General features: G+C 41.6%; 1 long non-coding RNA gene across 1 annotated transcript; it reads right to left on the bottom strand.

Annotated features, from left to right (window-relative positions):
• LOC125438216 lies at positions 1 to 19494 on the bottom strand. Its single transcript, XR_007245311.1, has 3 exons — positions 19289 to 19494; positions 1739 to 1831; positions 1 to 722 (listed from the first exon to the last, which is right to left on the bottom strand). It is a non-coding gene; the product is annotated as an uncharacterized LOC125438216 (long non-coding RNA).
• Between the last annotated feature and the right edge of the window lie 5935 nt (positions 19495 to 25429).

Raw genomic sequence — 25429 nt, 5'->3', positions numbered from 1 at the left:
ATTAATAGTGGTGACTATGTAATCACAACAACAAAAAGTGGATTTGTTTTTGTGCCTGAATCCCCACAGCCATTTCTTGTTTTCAAATATTAGCCTTCTGTTTGTTATGAGGTCACCTCTTTGAAAGGGATAATAGGGCAAATGAGCCCAGCATCTGTAGCCTTGGTCTGTAGTCATGCCAAAGCACATGCCACACTCAAGATTTGTAAGCTCTACTGGATTCTGCTGTTCTTCACACAGAAGCTATTAAATCACTTCAGGGCTTTTGACTCTAAATTGACTCTCACGTTGAAGGCTCCATGCAGCAGAGAAATCAAAGAGAAATCAATTGGCACCAACAACTCCCCCTTGCTTGTCAACAGTGAGTGGGAATGTCTCAGAAGATAGATCTTTGATGAACCTCTACCCTACAAGCAAAAGCAGAAGTTATCAATTTCATTGACCTTCAGGGATGATTTGTGAGCTTCTTCACCACAGCTGCAAAATACCGCAGACAAGAAAGGGATGTCTCGCTGATAATGGCAGGGGATTATTTGATTGAGGAGAATCTTTTCTTGTTTTGTTTTAAAGCCAAAAGGATTAGGTGCTGCTTTGGTTACTGGGAGGAAGGAAAAGGGATATGCAATCCATTGTACAGCTGTATTCTTGCCTACCGCAGGCCTTCTGCCATAAAAGAATGAAGATTGACTTCACAGTAGAATGGAAGAAGATCAGATGTCTTTCTGTGATGGAAATATAATTGCGTTGAATCAAAGAATGGGTTGGCAATCTTTTGTATAATTACTATTTGCTAATTAAAATGAATGGTCAGTTGGAGTTTCTATGCATAAAGATTCTTAGGTTTTTTAAAGTGCTACAAGATGTTTCTTTAATGAGCACTAATGTTTGGTGGCTACTATGAAAAATGGCCTGCGCACATTGAATTTGGGTAGCAAAGGGCAAAGGGAGGGCCTTTCCACACAAATAATCCAAAACATTTCTAAAACATTTTCAAACCCCCCCCCCCCCACAACAATGTATGTCCATCCCCTCGAAATGATTCATGGCTGCCATTACATTATTTTTCCTCTCTTTTTTCTATTTCTGTGTCGAATAAATGCTTCAAAGTTTCATGCTGCAATTTTCTACTTCTTATATGTTCAATACTTCAAAAATTTAATTGGTTCCCCATTTTTTAAAAAAACAGAAATGCTGCAAAAGAACAGATGAGGAAGAAAGGAGTAAGCCCAGAAAATGGTGCTGAGGAGGAAGTCTGGGAACAGCATATAGGCATGGAAAATGTCTTAAAGAGATTGCACAGGCAACTGAAGTTGTTTTCAAAATATTTCAACAAAAGGACAGTTTTGAAAGGACATTCTTTTAAATCATTTTGAGGCTGCAAATAATACCTTTTGGGAACCAAATGGGGTAAAAACAATGTGGAACTCCATGGAGGAAACATTTTTTCCTGTCTCAAAATGTTTTAAAAGTTTGTGTGGAAACAGCCAGAGAGAGAGAGAGAGAGAGAGACCTGAGGTTTGCACTGAATGAAAGTAATCTGGGGTGGCGGGACCATCCAAGCGTCCACTAACATTTTGGCAAAAAGTGTGCTTTTTTAAAGGTTTCCCGTTTTCCATGCCCTATAGTTTTATTTGTAAAAATAAAGATATTACCAAAAATATCATAAACTGCCAGTACTTTCTACTCATAAGGGATTATACAAAGGAGACCAGCCGTCCTAAGTTCTTAGCAATCCTACCTGGTTTCATAACCACTCTCTTTCAGTCTTTGAACATTCCAGTTTCTGACGTGGTTTCTCTCCAATCAGGATAGCACTTCTTTTCTAAACATGCTAACAAAATACAATAGAAATAGTTTATGTCTGTTTCTGCAGCAGATGCATATTCAGCACAAAAATGGTTCAAAGGCCATATAACAAAAAATGACATGAATGTATCATTTTAAAAAAGTGAATTGGGAGCACCAACAATGGAAATGGGAAAAATGAAAAAACACTATAAAAATACAAATTCTAAAAAATATATTAATCCCTTTGTAGATGCAGCTATATTCATTTGACAATATTTTCTATACAGGTACAGAAGTCATTTTTCTTCTTCTTTTCATCTAGTTATTTTAGTCAGTTCCCTTTCTCCGTAGAATTAATGTAAACAAAAACAGCTAAAGAAAGACTTTCCACAACCACTTTCAGAGCGATTTTATAAACATATGCAGATGACGCTCAGTTCTATCTTGTGCTCAAAGCTGATCCTAAAGAGGATGTAGAAATCCTGAACTGGTATTTGAAGGCATGTTTGGAGTGTGGGTGTGGGTTAATAAACTGAAGCTTAATCTCAAAAAGATAGAAGTGCTACTGGTGAACAGAAGATCTGACAAGGGATTTAAGGTAGCACCCACTCTTGATGGGGTTGCACTCTTCTTGAAGGAACAGGTCAATTATCAGAGGTGCTCTTGGACCCAGGCCTACTGCTGAATAAGCAGGTGGGAAATGTGGCTAGGAGTACGGTACCTGTTACTAGCTTTGAATGGTTAGTCATATGCAGCCCTTCCTGGGCAAATAAATTTGGCCGCTGTGGTGTATGGCCTCAATGCACTCAATGTGGGGCTGGCCTTGAGAAGTGTTCAGAAACTTCTATTAGTACAGAATACAGCAGCTGAGATATTGACTGAATTGACTGGATAGGAACAGTATCACTTCAATCTTGGCTCATCTACACTAGCTCCCAGTTGGTTTCAGGGAACAATTCAAAATGCTGGTCTTGACCTTCAAAGCCCTATTTGTTTTGGGTCCAACATACCTTGAGGACCACCTATTTCATTATGTATCAATTTGACCACTGTACTAATTTCTGGGGGTCCTGTTTTGACTGGATCATTTTCTAAGGTTAGGTCTGGGAGAGGACCTTCTTAGTCATGACACCAAAGGTCTGGAACTCTCCCTTCAGGGATATTCTGTTGCAATCTTCTGCTAGCAGGTGAAGAGGTTTCTGTTGGTTTTGTTTGGCATTCCCTCAGTGACCCCTCCTTCCTGACCAGTGTTTTAATTGATGTTTTGATGTCTTTAATGTCATATTTTAACTCCACTTTTAATTTGTTTTAATGATGTGTACTGGGAGGGTTGATTTTAAAAATTTTAAAATGTGATTTTATCATGTATATTTTAATTGTTCGCTGCCTTGATAGATCTTGTGAGGGCAGAAAGGTGGCATATACATAAATAAATAAAACAAATAAATATCCACTTTCTCTTATACCCCTGTATGCCTCTTGTTGCAGTCAGCCAGCTGATGAAGTTGTCTTAGGATGGAGGTACTTTCTCTGTCAATCTCTTTCTATGAGCTGGATGACAGCAGGGGCCTGGAGCACTGAACATGCAACACCTACATATCATGAAGGATAGCTAAATGGGATTTACATCACAGATTAAGGCCAATACATTACACAAAAACAAAAGAGTGCAGGATCTGAAATAAAAGTAGAATAGTATTTTCATTATATATTCAACAAGAACTTCCCCAAGATAAGTGAGACCTGTTGTTCCCCTGAAAATACAGCTCATCTCCAGGGCCTGGGAACCATTTTACCCCCCACCCTTGCATTGGGGAGAGCCCAAGTTTTCTATGGCTATTCTGCCCCCCCCCCTCAACTGCATTGGACTTCCAGTTATTATTTTAAATAACTGCTTTAATGAACAAACCCCCAGGATACAAGGAATCAGATGCAGAGCCAGATGACACCATAAACTGGGAACTATCTTCTCAAGAGGAGATCCGACTAATATAGCCAAACCCATTCCTGACAGCTAAGACTGAGCTAGATGCAGTGCAGCAGCGAGAGCATTCAGCAGCCCCAGATGAAACTAAGTGATGAGCCAGTGCACACACAAGACAAAGGAAGAAATAGCACAGCAGCTCTGTAATAAAAGAAGTGCCTACATAGAAGTGCTTGATATGGCAAAAGGCTCTGTGAGCTAGAAGTAGCAACATCAGAGGAGGACTGAGACTATGCAGCATCTGGGCCTTATTAGAAAGGGCATCTTATAGAAACCCTGACTTGGGCTTGGTTCTGCTTGGGTGCAACAAGTGTGTTTCTCTGGGATGCAACAAGTGTATTTCTACACACTCTGGGATGCAACAAGTGTGTTTCTACACACCTGGTTCCCTGCTCCATGCCTTGAACCCCCATTCTTAGTCTTGCCTGCCTGAACTCTGGACTACCTGACCTTGGACAGCCTGACCACATCTGTGCCTGCCTTGACTTTGGACTTTCCAACAATGTCTGTGCCCACCTTGACTTGGGACTGCTGTCTCCCTTGACCTCAGACTGACAAGCCACAGCTGACACTTGGCTGCAGCACAACTGCTGGAATGCATTCTACTTCATCTAAGAGTGGGGTCCATTCTTCTGTTATGTGTGCCATGTGTTCAGCAAAACCCAAACTGAAGAAAAAAAAACCCAATATATCTTATTGTTATGGGGAGGATCACCCAAAACAAAACGGCAACAATTAAAACAGAACCAAAAAGGAGATCCCTGAATTTTTGACATGATTCAGGGGCTGCTTCAGCATGCCACCACTGAGGGCAAATCCCCTCTCCCTTACTTACCTTGTCTGCAGGCTCCATGTGGGGCTCAGAGCAGTGGTGGGATTCAGCAGGTTTGCACCACTTCGGCAGAACCGGTTGTTAAAATGATGCTTGTAAACAACCATTTGTTAAATTATTTGAATCCCACCACCAGAACCGGTTGTTAAATTATATGAATCCCACCACTGGTTCAGAGGCAGTGAGTAACAAAGCCAACCTCAGAGTGAGTAATAGTGAGCAACAGAGCCAACCTTAGCCAACCTCAGCCAAGACTAGCATGTAGCTCTGTTCCGGCTGCCCACCATCTCTGGGCTCCATGTAAGGATCGAAGGTGGTAGATAACACATCAGCCTTGGCTGAGGCTGTCATGCAGCTCTGCTCAGGTTGCCTGCCAATTCCAGGCTCCATGCCGGGCTTGCATGTTAAAGCAAGTGGGGAAGATGGGGAGAAGGTAATAGGGGTAAAATTCAGGTGAAATAGACCTGATTTGTGTTCAGGAATCCAAGACTGGGCACAGCAATTAAACATCTATTGCAATGATACTTTTCATTCCTTTTCATGTGTAATGCAGTAAAAAAGAGAACGTAAACCCATGGGGGTAACTGAAATCAAAAACTTAGTTGTTTTCTGTATTCCACTTGCAAAAGAGTCTTGGAAAGGCTAATATGGCAGGGGGACTCATCAAAGGCAGTAGGGGTGTGCCTAAGAGTAGATTTTTGGGTGAAAAAGAATGCAAGGAATTCTGGCAAGAAGAAATATGATCCTTATGAGTTCTTACTGGGGAGAAGGGCAGAGTTCTTTTCATATGTCCTGATTTCATAAACCCTTGTCTCTGATGTGCCTTTGGTTGTGAAAATTGTCTTCTATTCTGAGCCATTTGCATATTTGTTTTCATTTCAGATCCATACACAGGAAAGCAAACAACCAGCTGGAAAGGAGATGACGGCACAGATTCCACACTTCGCTTCAGTTCTGCAGGACTGAAGTCAGTCTAAAGCATTTTGGGATTGCATCAATGTACTGGAGAGCAGAACTAAGCCTGCAGTTAAGTCACTTCACACTTTCTGCTGTTTTTCTTCCAAAATCCCTCCAAACAATCTGGCAGGCATCCTCTGTATCCAGAGGAAAGCATGTAGGAGATTCCGTGTGGAATGTTCACTTGCTGAAATGTGTAACCGTAAGCAGAAATTACCCCTATGACCTTTAACTTCCTGCTTTGCTGTGACTCAAAAATTTGTTGCCACAAAACACAGCACAGCTCTGCTTGTATAACTTGCTGTGCCAAGACATTGAGTGGTTTATGGGAAGATCTTACTTTATTTTATAGATGTTTTCTCTAGCAGCTGTGTTGGCAATTATTTGAAAATAAGGACTCACTTCTAATACCTTCATTCACTCTCCTATTAATCTCCAGAGGACTGATCTTGAAAAGGACATTATTTCTTGAAGAATAGGATTCTTCTTCTCATAACTGAGGGGAAATTCAAATGATGCCAAATGCTTAGAAAATTCAAAGCACATTCTATCTGGCCATGTAGAGACGCTGTTATTTGATTGTTTTCTCTTGCAACTCCATCAGTGTTTGGTTTGTGAAAAAAATTTTCCTAAAGCGTCTAACCACTTTGGAGAATTGATCCAGCCATTAACTGAAGCGATCAAACTAACTTCGAGGCAGCAGTAGTGCACAATTTAAGGTTGTATGAATTTGGTGTGGAAAAATCCAAGAATATAATTAATGTTTCCACCAACTGAAAAGAGTGAGAGTCTAGCAGCACCTTAAAGACTAACAAAATTTCTGGCAGAGTATGAACTTTTGTGAGTCATGGCTCACTTCATGGAAGTTCATACCCTGCCATAATTTTTTGTTAATCTTTAGGCTACTACTAGAGTTTTGGTCTTTTCTATTGCTATAGACAGACTAACATGACTATCAACAGAGGTGTACAGACTATAGGGACATGGGGTCACCCATGTCTCTGGGCGCATGCCACGAAGCCCTACCCTTGCCTCCCAGCAGGCCTGCTGAGGAGCCGGCCTGCAGTGAGGTGCGGGGCAGGGCTCGGCAGCAGGCAGCCACGGTGCCCACCTGGGCCACCCACTGCTGCTGAACCCTGCCCTCCGTCCTCCATACAGGCCAGATTTTGCCCTCCCCAGATCCTGCCGGCCTGAACAGAGGCTGGGAGGGTGGTTCTCAGCCTGCATGGAGGCCAGGGACAGGGCTTCGTGGCAGGCAGCCCTGCCCCCCAAGCCCACCCCCTGGCCTCCACACAGGCCAGCTTTTACCCTCCCCAGGCCCTGCCGGCCTGCATGTGTTTCCTGATCTCTGCACAGAAGGCAGGAAACATTTTGAAAACATTTTGGGGGAAAAAATCACAAGTTTAGCAGATCCAAATAAAATATTTTGTGGGTAAATAAAATGTTTCCAAAACGTTTTATGCTTAAAAAAAACTGCGGAATTCCTGCAGAAAATATTTTATTTTCCTGTCTTAATATGTTTTATTTGTGCTGGGCAGAAACAGTCAGAAAGTGATCTAACTGCATATAATGCATAATTAATCTGTTAAAGATTTAGCTCAGAACTCAATAATGCTAGTTTTCATGCAAGTATTAACCAGGTGGTTTGGTTTCCACCAAGTGAACATTCCCAAAGTTTGAGGAAATGAGTACATGAGGGTCTTTCCTTCTTTCGCTTCCTAGAAGCTGAAGTTTTGTGCAATCCCAAAGCTACATTAGTATACATCAAAATTTAATTCCTGATTGGTAATGTAACCATGACCAGTTAGAAATGCACATAAGCCAGCCAAATGTTTATGTATTGTTATGATTGTGTTATGGTAAATTAGTGGATGAAATGCAGTCATTGTGATTTCTGGATTGCGGGTTTCAAAACACAGCTAAATAAAAAGTAAATTGGAATTGACTTGGGACCGGGGAACTACTTTCTGTAGTAATACATTGTTTTTCCACCACCAAATGCTAAGGCGGATGTCAAAAAAATCTGAACTGAAAATCTCGTATTGATAAGAACTTCAGTGTCAGCAACAAATTATGCAAATATTCCCATATCCAGAAAAAGCACTTCCTGCACGTTTAAATATTTTTGTAATCTTTCATGTAAGTTCATCGGTGCAACGGATGGATGAGAATGTCTTGCAAAAGGATCACGTTCAGAGCAGCCTCTCTAGACGGCACAATTTCATGTGCAGATGTAACATGCATTGTTCGATGCTTGAAGCAGGGCTTCAAGGTCAAGAACTCTGTCACTTAGCCTCATATTAAATGCAGTTTTGTTGCATTCAGTTATTTGTTCTGACAGGTGGTTGGCTGGAAGGCACTTATTGAGGTAAACACTTTTTCTCTATAATCTTCAATATTGAATTACCCAGTAATTCACAGGTTAGAAAACATTTATCAAAAGAGAATTATTGTGCACTTTGTCCGGTTTCCAGAAACTGAAGTCAGCATGCGGAGACCACCTGAATAAAGGCTTCAAAGTTATTTATAGTTAAACAATGCCATTAAAATCTATTATCAATATATTTATAAACTCATGAAAACCTAATGGCAATCAACTAGCATGCATTCGTGATTTCTTTGTCCTGTGCTCTGTTTTTACCCAAGCTTTTTAATAAGATGAACTGGATACTACATTGTTAAAGATTTTCTGTTTGCTTAAAAAGGGAGGAGATGGTCCCTTTGCAAATCAAAAAGATTATTCTGGGAATTGTGGGATCTCCATGGACAAAAAGCAGGTACAATTGGGGTGTAGTAAGGAGGGGAGTTAGGTAAGAATGAAAGAAAAAACTGGCTGATCCAACCCTCCCTCTATTTGGTTAAAATGGGTTGGTTTAGTTCAGTTCATTTGGTGGTTAACTTGCTTTTGTCGCAGTCAAATTCAGTCACTACAAACTTCAGTTTTACTTTCACTGCCCTTTTAGCTCTCTGTACCCTACTGCCTGAATCCACAGTGATTTAGATGTCTGATAAACACTAAGGCTGTTTCCGCACAGGCAAGCAAGCGTGGGTGCACCAACATAACTGCAGTTGGTGCACCCCCTGAGGTCGTTTGCACACCATTCTGCAAATGGCCTCAGTGACCCAGCAGCCCCGAAGACCCAGCAGGGCCACCTTTGGATGGGGCATGCCGCTTCCCCCCCCCCTCTTACCTCCTCTTGGTTGCCGTCGCTGTAGAGAGGCCAGGAAACACGCCCCCTTAGCCATGGTGACGCCTGTAGGGAAAGAGGTCAGGAGGTGTGTCCCCTGGCTTCACTACAGGGACAGCAGCCAAGAGAAGGTAAGAGGGGGGAGAAAGTGGAGGGGGGAAACACTGCCTTCCACCTGCTGCTGTTTGCATGGCAGTGCGTGGAAGACGCTGCTTTAAAAAAAACTCACTCATTGAGTGAGTTTTGAAAGCAGCATTTTCGCGCCACTTGAGGGAGGCGAGCACGGTAGCGCCAGCTGTGCGAACAGCGCCCCAAGGATGGTGTTTTACTGTCCCTAGGGTGCTGTTTTCTGCCTGTGCGGAAACAGCCATAGAGTTTCACAATGTAATTATTCTCTCTCTCTCTCTCTCTCTCTCTCTCTCTCATACACAGACCCAAACAAACATACAAAATTGAATCCTATCATCCATGATAGCAAGAAGTTCACAATAAAGCTTCTTCCCTGATTTCAAGTTCCTGATTTAATATATTCTCTCAGTTTCACCTGGCATGCACACCAACAGCAGCACTTCAGACTGTTTTGCTTGGCATCCAGGGCCAGATCCTTGCCCAAGCATTCAATCACTGGCAACACTGTTGGGGCTAGCAGTGTGAGAGACAGCAACATGCATAGTTTATGTTTCTCATCACCTCCCAGAACTGCTCATTCATCAGCCAAGTCCAAGGCAAACCTTTGAGATGCTTCCGGCACCCCTGGGACTCTGCTTGCTCTAACTGTGCCTGGACAAGCGATACAAACACAGTTTACTGACACATCAACATTTTCAGAGTAGTCACTGCATTTTTTGGTATTTTGGATTTGGTTTTTTTGAACCCTGTTAGAAAATTTAGAAAGCACAGAAATTGAAGCACTTCGAGATATTTTGAGTCTATGGAAGTCACTGCTTCAAAAAATAAACAAACAAATTTTCCCTCTTGGTTGAAGCAATGGTGGTCTAATATGGGGGGAAATGTCAGCAGAATATAGTCACTTAATGAATATGTAGGAATGACTTCACTCCTTGCAGAAACACAGCTGCTCTGGTGGCAAAATGCAGTAGATGCTTAAAACAGCAAGCAATTTAGTCAAAAGAAGTCACAACACATCATATCCTGTTCAGTCTGTAAAGATAAATTAAAATATGCAAAAGGCAAATGGGCTTTGCAAGAGCACAAAGGCCATGCAAACTATGCAAAAATTATGTGCAGACATTGTATTTAATAATATTAAATGGCTGACCCCCATGCCAATCATAAAAGTAACAAACAAGGTAGAAATCTCTACATATCCAGTAGTCTTCCAGCAATTTTTTAAAAATACTTTGTAAATTAACTGAATCTAGGGCGGGGGGTGGGGGGAGCTTGACAGGGACTGAGCATGCCCAGAAGGCACAGAATGTTGAGACTAGTTTATCACCCTTCTATTTAAATATGATGCTTGGTCAGTAAGCAAATCTTTACCAAATGTTCATGCAGCAAGAATCTTGTTTAAGATGGGTTTTAGTGGCTCCACTACCTGGAGATTTCATTTATTTATTTGTTTGTTTGTTTACAAACTTTATACCCACACATTGTCAAAGTTTTTCATGGCCAGAATCAACTGGCTGTCATATGTTTTCTGGCTGTGTCTGGTAGTTTTTGCTCCTAATGTTTTTTCCACATGCCACAGCAAGATGTGTTTCTTGCGAGATGTGGCATACATCTTGCCGTGACATACCAATGAAGATGCCAGCCATAGATGTGGGCGAAATGTTAGGAGCAACTACAAGAACATGGGCACACAGTTTGGAAACCCCACAACACCTGTTTATACCCAGCCTTTCTGCATTTATCTTGGCCATCAAAGTGGCTAATAGATTAAAAATATGCATACTAAAAACACATCTTACAAACCATTAAAAAAACATTAAACAAATAATGGCACTTGAATCAACAAGGTCCATAATTGCGACAGGGGGAAGGGCACGAGGTGAACTCTGGGTAAGGAGCATGCATGACCCTGGGCAGCCAAACGACGGAGCCTGACAACCCGGCAATGTCATGCATCACGCACATGGGCAATGGGTGGAGCACACTCCCTATATATATTAGGCAGCACACGGTTGCTTTAGCCTCTTTTGGCACCTTTAGCAAACTGACCCACTTTCCCTCCCTCTTTAGGGACAGGGTTTTCAACAGTGCTGCTATTCAGTCACAGTCCTGGCAGCTTGGGCAGAGGAGAGCATCCTTGTCTGGATGCCAAAATCACATGACAGACCTCCCCGTGGTTGGGGACCTCCAACAGAGGCTTGGGGTGGGTTGGGCTCATGGAGCATGCCACGGAGGCCTCTGCAGGCAAGCCTGACATCCCAGCAGTTAGGGGGATGCAAGGGGGTGAACGCCCAGCGGCCTGGTACCTCTCTGTCCTCCCCAATAAGGATTGGGGTTGTTGCTGGGTCACCTGGGATGCTGTCCGGCTATAAGATGCACTCCTCTTGCTTGCCCAGCTTCAGCATTAATAAAGGACTGCAGCCCAATTTAATCCAGAATGTGTCCTGTGGCTATTCACTTAGGAAAGATCTGCACATCTGCCCGCAAATAAAATCAAGCTAAAGTACACATATAAAACCACAACAGTTAAAATGAGGAAGGTAGGAGGGATCACAGAGGGAATGCCAGATGAAACACCAAAGTGTTCACCTGCTGGTGGAGAACAGCAACACAATGGGACAGAAGAAATTCTCCAGGGAACACGTTTTGGTGCCACAGTTGAGAAGGCCTCTCCCAGGTCACCCATCTAATCTGAGAAAGTAGGGACATCCAAAGCTGTGTCTAAGAAAATGACTGTAGTGTTCATAGGTTTGTAAAGGAGTAGCTAGTCCTTCAGGTCTGCTGGTCCTAAACTATATAGAACTTTCAGAGTTAGCACCAGCACCTTGAATTGTTCCCAGAAGCAGACTGCACTGTGTAACTCATATAAAATCACAAAGCCATTAAAGTTTTTTTAGGTAGGCATAGTTTCTTAGAGGACCTCTACAGAACATTGATAAAATGCCTTTTCTTATAACAAAGGGCTTTTACAGACAGTTCTTGCCATGATTTATGCATGGCTGCCACATGAAAACTGTTTTAAATTTTTCCATATGGTGCCTAAAGCCATTTATGTATGGATTGTGTGTAGAGTCTCAGAATAGCACCATCCATATTGCCAAAGAAAGGTCACTTCATTCACTTGGTCTCTGGTTAATGGCTGAATCTGAATGTCTCATCATGGGATAACCACTCTGTTGGGGAACAATTTAAAGTGGCCTCTACTTAATGGTAAACTAGCTCTGGGGGAAAAGAAGAGAGTGCAGTTTGTACCTTTTGCCCAGATTCATTCTTATTTTAAAACACTATGTATTTTCATTATCTATATATATAAAAAGGTAACAGTGACTTTGTTAGTCACGCCCTAACGCCGAAACGGCTGGACGGATCGCCCCCAAATTTTCACATGACATTCCTCCCTGTTGCGGGCAAGTAATCAGACCTTCAAATCGCCGAAAGTCCATACCTGAGCCAGGTAAAACGTCTTTTTCCTGGCGCACCAGGCCATGAAGCTGGCTGTGTTTAACTGTCACCCTTAGAATGTTCGTGCAGCATGTCTGTGGCCTGAGGGCTTGGTATGCCCTTAGAATGTTCGCTCAGATGGTCAGAGATGAGCATTGAAAACAGTAAATAGGTAATACTGTTAGGTAGTACAAGTGGAAGTGAAACACATAAACACTTTGCCGTGTGAGACGTCAGGTGGGGTTCCCCCCCTCACACGCAGGTAACTTTCACTCTCTGTGTCTCACCAACTGCTACCAAACAACACACATCCAGCTCATCCTCACACACCTCACTCTGCCCTCCCTCACATCCAACCACCACTTACCCACTTCCTGACCCATATTTGCCACAGCTCTCTTTTACTAAAAGCAAGCTGGAGTTAGCCTTTTTCTTCTAAGAAAATCTGCGGGGTGGGGGCGCACCAACACTACTGGCTCCGCTTCTTTTGCACATGGCCTTTTAAGAACCCAGGGAGCAGGCCTCGATCTGAGCATTTCACCACCCTGCCTCTGCTGCCTGACTGGGATAGCCTCCTTGCCCCAGTTCTGCCTTACCCAAGCCAGGACTATGCATGTCAACCAGCCTCATGGACAGCAGGATTTGCACTCTGGACAGTTCTGTTGTGGAATGAAAAGGGTTACCTTATACTAAAAAAAAGACACCACCATATAACAATGTGAATTGAAAAGGGAAAGAGAGATTCCATTTGACCACCCCAAAAGGCTATGCTGCGGATCATTGGACCTTCATGGACCTCTGTGTGGGTTGCAGACTGTGATGAGAAGGACAATTGCCACAGCAACACGTGGCCGGGCCCCACTAGTTTGTATTATAACTAGGAATCCTCAACCACCAACCAGTTCTGCTCATATCTTGTTTGCCTTCAAAAGCTAAAAGATGATAGTTTGGCAGGCAGTTCAAGTTGCCTTGGAGTAGCTCAAGCATGTTTGTGGGGTCCTTTTTGGTGCACATGGGCAGTTGTACATAACGCACATTATTCCATTCACTAGTTACTGCTGTCTTGAGACACTCCACTTCAAATGAAGAAACTCTCTCTATATCTGGTGATTGGAGTTTTTATGTAGATACTGGTTTCTGTGTGTTGGTTTTCTGTATACTGTGTGGTAGAAATATTTTTCCTGTAGTGGGCTGTTTCTCGTCAGTCCTCTGGGTTTCTCTTGGTCTTAAAGATCTTCTGATTTCTGTTGTGGAGTAGCCATTAGCCTGCAGAGTCCAGACTTGAGGATTGATTTCATTAAGGAGCGGGTGAGGTTCACAAATTCATTTTGCACAATCTGTCAGAGTTTCGATTATGCCCCTTTTCTGTTGTGGATGGTGATTGGAGTTTTTATGTAGATACCGGTCTGTGTGTGTCCGTTTTCTGTATCTTTCCTTTCTCACTAGACACAGTGTGAAACAGACTTTTCTCTGTGATACACCTCTGAAGATGCCATCCACAGATGCAGGTGAAACGTTAGGAACAACATTTCCACCAGACCACGGCCACACAGCCTGGAAAACCCACAACCACCAGTTGAATCTGGCTGTGAAAGCCTTCGACAATCTCTCTATATCTTTTTCTCCCCCACCTTCCCACCCAACTGGGGTATTTGAGACACTGTTAATGTATGCATGAGCCTGCCTATGGCTTAGGATTTTATCATATCTATTTTGTCATTTTAAAAGCTTTGCTATAAAACTCATCCTTTTAATAAATAAAATAGCCAAAATAACTGAACGGAAGAGCAATATGAAGGGTACCTGCTGTTTGGAAGTGAGGTCGTTTTCTGAGAGGCAAAGAAGTTCTCGGGAACATGGGTTACAAATCCAAGGATTTGTTAAGGATTCAGCATTATATTGCTAACAATCAAAAAGGCCCTGGTTAGCCTCAGCTCTATCCACAATGGGCAACAGCTGTGCACTGGAAGCAGATATTTATTTTGGTTTTTTAACATCTTAAGTCCAATCTCATTTAGGCAGCCCACCATATGGACCCAATTGTAGTACTGGCGCCTCACATAGCTGTTAATGGAATGAAGAAGCAAATCGCACATTGGTTGCCACAATAATTTTTAAAACATCACTCTGCCTGGGAATGGTATAGACTTCTAGAAGTGGCTACCCTCAAATATGTAGCTCAGCCTTAAATAGGAAATTTAGAGTCCTGCTCATTTTGTTTAGATGACTTAAGAAAAGAAATGGCTCATTATATGGGAACAGCTCACTTATGAAATGAAGAAGCAAAGTCAGAAATGACATGCATATATCTTTACATACTGACTCTCAGAGTGCAAGTTTGGCCTCTCTTGGGAGGAAAAGATAGTTGCCATGGGTTGCATGAGCATCTTCTGACTTGGGCTGGAAGCGGGGGGGGGGGGGTTGTTAACATTTCTAGAGCTAAAAACATTGTCTCATGGGACATTAAAAATCCAGCAAACCATGGTCCTTCTGAGCATGTGTTAATACTACTGATAAGGAATACAATCAAAAGGAGACCCTTTTTTATATTGACATTACTTATAATCTAAGTGTAGTGTATGAAAACAAGTACACCATCCTCACTTCTCCATCTGTTGTACTGAGTGACAGTGTTTTGATCAATGGGTTTATCACAAATTAAGTGAAAGCATTTACTTCCTTAAATATTAGTTCACCCACATCTGTGTCTCTGTGCTGTGAAAGATGGGAGTGAGTTAAGGGTTCATACATTTTCCCCTCCATCACACATTTTATGCGAATTGAAGTATGCATAAATTTGCATGTGAAATAGCCTTTCCCACACATCCTTCTTCCATACTTCTTGTATTGCAGCAGACAGATCTTGAGGGAGGGCTTTTAATGTAATGAATGTATTCACATACGTGCCTGTTGATACAAAGCATATTATTTATTAAAGATCTGGTGATGGAAAGTGCTTTCAAGCTGCATCCAGTTTATGGGAACTTATGGGTTTCCAAGGCAAGAGATGAATAGAAGTTGTTCTTCATAATCTGCCTCTGTGTAGCAACTCTTGTCTTCCTTGGTCATTTCCCATTCAAGTACTAACCAAGGCTGACCCTGCTTAGCTTCTGAGATCTGTTGAGATGGGAATAGCCTCGGCCACCAATCTATACTACACAATTGTTCTTGGAACTCAAGGCAGAATGGTGAGACTTGTATAGTTCTTCAAAATACATGTCATTCCTGCCTTCACTATGTGTCATCTTAGGGAGTTGCTCCTGGGAACCCTGAAATGTACTATAGGCTCTGGTATAGCTTCCTGAGCCTTATTTTTCTATATGTTTGAAAACAAACGTCATGTTTGTCTTTTTTATTTGCAACAGTTCTACTCAAGAGGCTCAAGACAGCTGTTTGTTTGCCACACACATTGGTGGATTGAGAAGATTCACAATGTTACAGTGGAAGAATCTCTAAAGTGAATGTAGTTGTTATCATTGATTAGTTGTTATCATCTGCCATGCACATTGGTGAATTGAGAAGATTCACAATATAACAGTGGAAGAATCTCTGCAATGAATGTAATTGTTATCATTGATTTAAATCCCATGCTTAATGTGGTTTACATATACACACATATAACACCACAAATTGATCGAAGTAAATCCCCAAAAGTTAATGTAACAATAGCTGCCACTTTAAAAAAATCATTAGCACATAATAGAATTAACAGCCAAATGTCATACAAAACGAAAAGGTTTGAAATGAGACTTTAGGATGACAGAATTATGACCTGCGTGGCCAAGAGATCAGAATACCTTGTGAGAATGTGTTCAAAGTGAATATCTAAGCTGCCATTTTCTTTGCTTGGTGGAATGCCAAACAGCATAAAAAACATACCTCACATAATTCTGTATTTCAGCTCAATTTAGCTACAATCTGCAGAGATTTTGGCTGCATCAGGAAATTAAGGGCAAAATGATCTACTAGTGGCCTAATGCCAGGACTTTTCACAGCACAGCACCAAACACAAGTTCAGAAGTCAGGATAGAAACTCTCCCTACCACAGCCCTGACATCACAGCCCTCAAATCATGCCATGATGGATAGTCTTTATCAACAAATTAGGACTAGGTTGCAGGTGCGTCAATTATGCAAACTTCACAATTGCATTGCAACAGGCATTTAATGTACTCCTGTCAGAACCATCTCCAGAATAAAGACAGCCAGCCTTATTACTAGACTCTGGTGCCTACTTTGTGGTTCCAAGGTTCTGTGCTGTGAATTCCCTTCTACTCTTTCAATCTCATGTTACTGCATTCACTGCAGGTGCCTCAGTTGCTTTTGTTGGCACTGCCATTGTTTCTGAGAGTGTCAATGCAACTGTTCCTGCTTCACAAGTCTCTTTTGTAGTTCCTGATGTTTCCGAAATACATTAAATTTCATGAGAGGATCCAGCTGGTCTGAAAACAGAGGAAGGACAACAGGGTCTCCAACACGTTGTTTATGAGAGAGCATGCTTTCAGCAATCTGTGTTGTATAGGGTGTTAGCATCTTGTTAATTCCACACTTGAGATTCAAATGATGCAGTCCCTGCCAGAAACATGCTCTTCGCTCAAACGTTCCAGCATGTGCAAAGCACAAAGAGAATTCAGAAAGCAAAGGCCAAATTCTGAAATCTGAATTACTGTTGCTAAGAGATCGTCAAAGCCATCACTCTACCATTGCTAGGGAGTATAATCTAGAGCTGCCAACAGCTTTAACAAAGACATGTGTTACTTTTATATTTTAGTTTTTCTTCCATCATTTCGGTGGCCTGGCTCTTTCACCTCCTCTTTGAAGGTGAGAAAAGAAGTCTGTGAAATTAGGGGCCCAAATGAAGGGAAAGACAGAGGAAGGTAAGTTCTACCTCCCTCAACCACTTACAACTTTGTTTAGGGGGGAAAATACCCGCAGCCCCACTTCATACTAGAACAGGAAAATAAATGACCTCTCACTTTATGCAGCATAATTGATGGGAAATGAATCTGTTTCAGTTTCAGTATGAAGTGCTTAAAAAACATGAAAGTACACATCATTTGTTTATTTAGATATTTATCCTTACTTTTGTTCCCAGTGGGGACCGAAAGCACCTCATTCTGCACTTTTCCATTGTAATCTTCACAACAATAGCCCTGTGAGTTAGGCAGGCTGAGAGACAGTGACTGTCCCAAGGTCATCAGCAAGCTTCTGTTCCAAAAAGGGGGTTTTGAGCTCTGCAGATTGTAATCTAACAGTTTTCACTAGACTGTATTAATTCTTTCTTAGTTGTCACTGGGGTGTTGTCTTTCCATTAGATGTTGAAATATACAAGGAGTGAAATGTAGGGCAGATTTTGTGGATTGTACCAGTTTACAAGTAAGGATTAGATGCCAAAAAAGGGCACCAAAAAGGGCACCAAAAAAGTGGGAGAGGAAAGAAAAGAAAAGGGAAAAAAGAAACAAAACCCACCTAGAAATACATTGGGATATTTAGTTTATTTACTTAGCAATTTATATAAGCGTTCCGTACGCACCCCATCACATGTAAATGCCCTTAGCTCGTGCATCAGTCCATATCCCTTTAACATTACGACACCAAAATTTAGTGGTCCATCCCTTGACATTCTAACGTGACACATGAAAGTAAACATGCTGAATGCATACAAATGAGACACATAAAATGCTTACATACGGTCCCTCTCCTTCATAAATCACACTTGAGTCACTGCATAGCCAGAAAATTTACAGGTGAAACAAAAGTTTACTTGAAAACTGAAACTTTTTCCTTGCAGATATTAGATACCAGACTAAGACAAGCTCAGCAATATGGAATCTACATAAGCTGAATTTCTGCTTTGCCATAATAAATCTGGTGGAAAAATAAACATAGGTCCATTCTGCACAGCATCCAACCCATTGTAGGGAAAATGCAATGGGCTCTAATCAAGGAGGGAAAGCAAACATGTCCCCCCATAATGGGCTTGATCGGTGCCTCCTCCCCCCCCCCCCGGTTTGGCAGTTTACTGGTGGTGCTCCACAGGAGCCAGCTTAATCATTGGGAAGGTAGAATTGGCTGGCAGGGGATGGGTGGCCACTCTGTCTCCTTTCCATGGAGGTCAAGCAACCTTGTGGCAGGCACCTCCTGTCCACAGTGGCTGGCCAGCTTGCCACTCTCGTCCAGGTAGGCTCATGGCAGGCACCTCCTTTCCAGAGCACCCAGGTGGCCTCTCCGTGTCTTTTCAGCACAATGCTAAAACCTGAACTAATAGGCATGCAGGACAATGGGCATGCATGCCTGTTGGTTGAGGGTTTATCGTCACAATGCTTTACATGTTAGCAATTATATTGGGTAAGATACCAGTGGACAGCAGAAGTACAATCCAGGAAATTTAGATTACTTTTACCTCGCATCAATCATATGGAGGTTCCTTGGATATACTTGAGTGGTTTCAACAGCTGTAGATGACTTTAATTGAAACTTGTCTTGAAAATGTCCCATTATTCTCATGTTGCAAGATCAGGTAAACTGCTAGCAACTACATTTGTAAAAAAAATGGTTCTGCATTGCAAATCACTGTATAGATAACATAATATATTCTGTAGTTTATCTAATGACAGGAAAACCTTACAGGCTTAGGAGGTAAAGTTCAGTTTAGATAACAGCCTATTCTGATAGATCCCATACTTAAAGAAGTGAGATATTTCCACTAGCTTTGTTGAGCATTTTTTTAAAGCAACAAAAAGATCAAGTGTCAGCCAACAGATGCTCCCTTGATAAAGTGCATGATCAACCCACAGAAAAATGCATACAAATCCCTCCTTTGTATTATTTCTGGCCTGCAAAGCAAAAGAGAATAGTTACAGCTTGACAGGGGTGACCAAAAAACAAAGTATGTATGTTGGGGAGCAGAGATGCATGCCGGAAACAAAGAGTGAAAGGTTACCGATGGGTAATAAAGAAGCTGACTCACCGCTCATGAGCACTGTCTCTCCGCAGAGCTGTTCTGATGCTCAAGCTGAAGTTTTATGTATCCCAATAGAGAGTGGGAGGGAGGAAGGGATATAACAGTACAGGCTTTTTTTCTTTTCTTTCTTTTCCTTTCTTTCTTTCTTTAAGTTTTATGATGAGGAGTGAGCCTATTGGGTAAAGAGCAGATGGTTTATGTGTTCAGCGGGACTTGTTCACATTTGTTCACACCTCTGGCAGACAGACAGCTTGCCACAGCTCCAATTTATGGGGATTCTGATATGACAGAGTACTCACAAGATCCTTTTTTTGTTATATTTGTCCATAAGGTAGAGAAACAAAAATGATAGGGTCTCTTTTCCTCCCCCCCCCCCCACCCCACTGCCTGGTTTTGTTAAAAGCAAGTGTTGATTCTTTTCAGTGCTCATATTTCTATGGTGGGGAGCAAAATACTTGCCAGCAGGCAAAGGTTCACAAGCACATTGCTAAACACTCCAAGAGGCACATGCAGGGGGAAAGAGTGACAGGCAAATTCCAAGTGCTGGCAAATTTCATTTTAGGTCATGTCCAAATGGAAGAGTAGCATTTATAATGAATCCATTGCATAATGTTTTATATTTTCAATATGATGTTTTTATTTTTCATTTATTTTTCCCAGGTTGCCAGGATGCAGTCTAACATCACACCCTATGCCCACAAAAGCCAGGTAAGCACCCTGCAGACATCCTGCAGGATAGACACAAAATGGCCTTTATACCATGGCCTGAAAGGGTTTTTTTCCTGGATAATGTGAAAGCTTGTACACTGTTTTGAATCATTTTGGTTAGTCTTACTGAAAGGTATTTTGTGGCACTTTTTTGATAGTTCTAAAAATGTATGTGGCTGTTCTAAATAATAGTGCTGAAGGTTTTCTATGACTGAATCAGAAGAGGCATTTTATAAAGACAATAAAGCTATAGTTATGATTCAATTATTACAGGAGTTTTTAATAAGAGGCATAGGATGATGGGCTACACAAACTGTATATGGCATTATCTCTTTGCTGTATGTATTTTCCTAATTCCACTGCATTGTTATATGCCTGTGTAATTCCACTTTTGAGAACTACCATATCATGTCTAATACTTATGCTTTGTTTTCAGGTTTCTGTAACCCTAGTCCTATTACTTCACTTATCAGATATTTTTACTCTATTGTTTGCACTGCCTAATAATCCTCCTGGGAGTCTCAATGAGAAAAGCAGACTACAAATATCAAATAATGTTAAAGAAGTTTTTATACTGTTCCATAAAAAATAGGGTTCAGTCTGGTGAACATTCCCACATGTTGGTCTTTTGTGTGTAAAGAAAGGAGTGATATTTTCACACGTCATCCTCCTCTGTATGCAGTATGTGTGACGTGCTTGGTTGCCTATAGTCCTATGCAAGCATTGGAATTATGTAACAGGATGGACTGATTGCCTGGCAAGAGCACATGTACATAAAGGTAGAGGCACCCAGTCATATAGCTTGTTGTATACTCTGGGGAAGGAGATCAAGCCATACAGTGCCATTTCTGAGTCACATTGGGTTTACAGTCTACATCCTAGAACAATATGTGGCTAAGCCCTCAAAAGAACTATAGTTCTTGACATGAAGACATCAAATTTAGTGACTATGTTGAGGTTGGTAATGAAAAGGAGGAAAAATGAACCACACACAACTTTTCTGAAACAGTGCATTTTTTTACAACCTAAGGCAAAAATCATTGGAATTTTGCCTAAATTGATAAGTAAAACCCAACTACAAATGACAGCTGGCACAGGTACATACTTTGCTCACAGTCACCATTTTAAAAACATTTTAAAATTGCCATGAGGCCCCAATATGGATTAGGCATGCAGAGGCCCCAAGAGGTCTTGTTTCTCCCCCTGCCAGTGCCTTTTCAGCAGCTATGATGTGCTGTTTATGTACCTGAAAAGCCACAGTGGAGTTTCTGGTTCCACTTACAATCCCGACTGTGTCAATTTTTTTTAAACCCACAAATGCTTTTAAAATGGCATTATTGGGCAAGGGTGGTCTGCCATTTGTAGTTTGGCTCTAAGTATGGATTGTCCATTAGTTGTGGTTTAAAGGTTACAGCCCTGGTGAAGAGAGCTGTTTAACAAAGGGTACTAGAAAGAGGTAAAACCCAACCATACTTGTTATGGCTTCCCAAAGAAATTTTAGTAATATTAAATCTGCTTAAAGAAATCCTAAGGTTTTCTAACAAAAACAATTCTTGATTTCCTCACAGCACTAACATTCTTGCAGTTCCTTGGGAAAAGATGCAATAATTAAACCATCTTAGGTCTGCAGCTGTGTAGTCTAGATTTCAAAAGCCCTTTGGGGTCTGTATGTGTGAATATTGTTCATATGAAATAGAAAACAAAACTACATTTTAAAATGGGATGTGCATTTTGACTTTTTATAACAGAAACAACAACCCAAAAACATTTTTGGTGTCACTTTGGAAAATGCCATGCAAATCTATCCACTGAGTACCACAGAGAGTAAGTAACCTGGGCATTTCAAGTAATAATTTTATTTCCCAGCTTCACTTCTCAATGTGCTTTCCATGAGCTACATTCCTGAGTTTAAAACTAAAAGCATCTTAATGCATTTTCCGTTAAGTTAATATGATTTTTCCCTTATGTCTTTCATGAGATTTTCAAAGGTATTTATAATACCAGCCAAATTTTGCTCCCACTCTTGTCAGTTGGCAAAAAATTCATTAAGTCTCTGAGCTCTAAGCTGATGCTTGGATGCTTTTGCCAAATATGCTATTCTTTCCTTCATTAAGGCATGAGCTAAATGCTTACTTTTGCCACATGCTGTTGCTTCTACAACACACCTACAAAATTTACCTTCAACCATTTTCAAATGGGACCCTGACAGGCAAGAAATAACCCATGTTCTATTGAATGAGATGTGTGTCTAACTGATTCTGGCACTGTTCCATTAATGTTAACACACCAGTATGACACAAATCAGGTTTATGGATCTCTGGTGTACTAACATTGCATAGTTGAAGGCCCAGTTTGAATGAGACACCAGGTATGTTTTCACAACCAGCATCTTCATATTAAATCAGCTGAATACGCAACCACACTGTGTGAATAAAGCATACTGTATATTCTGTATAATTAGAAGTGATTCAGTACAATAAGATGAGAATCTTAGAGCCTCCAGCCTTCTCCAACAAGTAGTGAAGCATTCACTCAACCTTCATTATTGATTCATTCATGCTCCAACCCGTTCCCTAAAAGGTCTGGGGTCTTTATATCTTTGGAACCGCCTTCTCCAAAATACCTTCCAAAGAGCCCTGTGCTCATCTGAAGGAAACTTACTGGTAGTCACTGGCCTGAAGGCCATCTAGCTGTCTTTGACTAAGGTCAGATCCTTTTCAGCTATGGCCTGGCCTAGTGAAGCTCACAATCAAAGGAGACCTCAGCTCCTAAAGATAAGGTACAGTTCTTTTGAGTCTGTAAAACTGAGTTGTTCCACATGGTCCATAGTTGAGGACAGCAAGTTTATATGGATTTTCTGTAGGGTCATTATCTGATTTTAATACAGGGTGATATTTTTAATGTGACATCATTTATGGTTAGATATAATTATTAAGTTTATCTGCTGCAGTTTTATTATTTTTAATTTACTGTTATTGTTGGTAGGCATCCATATCAGCATTACTACCCCTCAAACCTTGGTTATTGTAAATAAATGCCAGGGGAAAGAGCATACTCCACTCACTTTGAATTTCTCTGGGTTCCAGTTATTGGGAAGAGGTAAGGACATAACATGAGAATAGCCCTACTGACTGAAGGACATTGAAACTATCATTTTACCTCCAGCAGTGGCCAAGGTGATGTCCCTGGGAAGCAAGGACGGAATAGGATGGTGATGGTCACTTCCACTTTGGTAATAAGTGTTGTATTACTGCTGAACATGGGGACTCTGTGATTATATTATATCATGATAAATTGACAATTATATTTCCATCTTCCACAGAATGGTGTAAGCTTTTTTGATAAAAAAGCAAAAACACATCACTGTATTTTTTATTTATTTATTTATTTATTAGATTTTTATACCGCCCTATCCCCGAGGGGCTCCGGGCGGTGTACAACAATAAACATAATAAAATGGCAAAATCTTTAAAAGCTGCGATAAAACAGTAAAAGCTAAGTCTTATAAATACAATACAATAAAATACAATAAAAATACAATAATAAATATAATACAATAAAAATACAATAATAAATATAAATGGCATCCAGCTGCTCCGTATTTGAAATCCTCTCCCCAAGAGGGAGGAATGGCAGGTCCCAGATGTAGAGGGCCATGAGGCAGAGGGCCATGAAAGGGGGAGGCACCATCAGCGGCCGGTTGGTGACTCGATAAAATAAAGATCATGTCAAGAGCTAGATTCCAGTTCAGCAACAGCTCAGAGACCAACAAGAATTTCAGGTTATAAGCTTTCAAGAGTTAAGGGAAATTTGACTCTCAAAACTTCATACCCCCCAAATAATGTTGGTCCCTAAGGTAACACTGGATTCAAATCTAGCTTTTCTACTACAGACTAACACAGGCCGTTTCTGCACGGCCCAAAAACGACGGCCTGGGGGCGGTAAAAACGCCGCCCCCAGGCCACCATTCGCACAGGCGGCGCTGCTGCAACGCAGCAGCGCCGACCTGACTGCGCTCCCCCCCCAGGGCGGCGTCAGGCCGCCCTAAACAACAACCCTTTAAAGGGTTGTTGTTGGGGGGGAAGACGCTGTCTCCCTTCTCCGCCCCACTCACGATGTCTCCGTCGTCGCCTGCTGGCCGTGGAACCCCCGCCCACACTGTCCTCCAACCTCTAGGGGTCGGAGGGCAGCGTGGACGGGGCTTCCACGGCCAGCAGGCGGCTGGCTGAGACATCGTGATGAAGAGGCGACTCCGTCGCGGAGCCGCCTCTCCTCGCGAGGGGCTCTGCTTGGCCTGCTCGCACGCTTGCGTGCGAACGGGCTTGCGCCCCCACGCCGGCAGAACTCTTAGCGGCGTGGGGGCGCATGGCGGCCGTGCGGAAACAGCCACAGCTACTCTCTGAAACCATGATCATGTAAAGAACTTTCTCTTGCCTATCCTGAATTTCTTGCCAATTAATTTCCCTGGAGAACTCCAAGTTGTGATGTCATAAAGGAGAAGTAATCACTATTTCTAACTATAGCATATTTGAATATACTAATGCTATTGTTTCCACTGTGGGGTTTTCTTTCTGAGCTTACAATACCCAACCTCTTGGTCTTTCTTTATAGGCAAGATGCTCTGATATTTGTGTCATTTTTGTGTACCTTTCCAGTTATGACTGTATCTTTTGAAAGGGGACACAAACAGTAATGTGCATGGTGTTCTAAATTTAACTTATTACAGATTTGTATAATTGTCTTTATGATGCTTGGTATTTTGTGGCACTTCCTTGATGGATCACATGGCTCTAATCATAGCCATTCTTCAGATTTCCTACAGGACCCATCAATACAAGTATAAAAGTTAAAGGCTCAGTTAACACATCAGTGTGCCACTAAACCACACAGAAAAGTGCACTCCTTAAACAGAACAGTCAGAAGAAAGCAGACTGTATTTAACCAGTCAATAGGAGAGAATTGTTTTAAAAGTAGATGACTTGACGCATAGTAGGGCAGGATGATGAAAGTGAAAGAGTGACCTCTTCTGGCTAGCACAAGAATAAGCATTTTTTTTAAAATCAAGAAAAATGTATTGTGTAATCAAGGTATTGTTTTAACAGAATTTACATAAAATATTAAACTAATTTAGGTTGGTATATCTGTTTGGTTTTAGAAGCATGAATAATTGACTCAGGACATGAGATTCTTAATATATATTTTCCAGTACTGTTCCAGTTTTATGCCAATATTGTGGGAGAAGGATGCTAAAAAGACACTTTCTGTTGGGGGGTTGCAATATTTTTTTTCTGACTTCAGACGAAGAACTTGAAGCCTGTGCAATGTTGACAACAATTGGAAGGAGTGAAGACTCATTGAGAGCCTTGAAACGCTTCCCAAAACCAGGATCTCAGAACTCAGTTGTGCACATGAAATCTTGCAGTTGCATACACAGGTTTT

Source organism: Sphaerodactylus townsendi, linkage group LG08 (assembly GCF_021028975.2).
Source record: "Sphaerodactylus townsendi isolate TG3544 linkage group LG08, MPM_Stown_v2.3, whole genome shotgun sequence".
NCBI lineage: Eukaryota > Metazoa > Chordata > Lepidosauria > Squamata > Sphaerodactylidae > Sphaerodactylus > Sphaerodactylus townsendi.
Note: the sequence above shows the minus strand (reverse complement) of the source record. Positions and strands in the feature narration are given on the sequence as shown.